Here is a 292-nt window from a genome sequence, read left to right as displayed (position 1 = left end):
TACAGCAGAGCTCCACACCTTAATCTATAGTGTGTAGAAACTCCACCATTGAAAATACATAAGAACAAGGTCTAGGCATGGGCGAATGGCTAGCCTCCCAAAGAGGGTTCAATCATAAAATCATTATCAAAAGATTCAAGTGATCAAATGACCTCTAATACAATAGCAAGAGGTCCTACTTATAGAGAACTAGTAGCTAAGGTTTACAGAAATGAGTAAATGACATAAAAATCCACTTCCGGGCCCACTTGGTGTGTGCTTGGGCTGAGCATTGAAGCATTTTCGTGTAGAG

This window comes from Arachis duranensis, chromosome 10 (genome assembly GCF_000817695.3).
Source record: "Arachis duranensis cultivar V14167 chromosome 10, aradu.V14167.gnm2.J7QH, whole genome shotgun sequence".
Taxonomy (NCBI): Eukaryota; Viridiplantae; Streptophyta; class Magnoliopsida; order Fabales; family Fabaceae; genus Arachis; species Arachis duranensis.
This window is presented reverse-complemented; position numbering follows the sequence as displayed.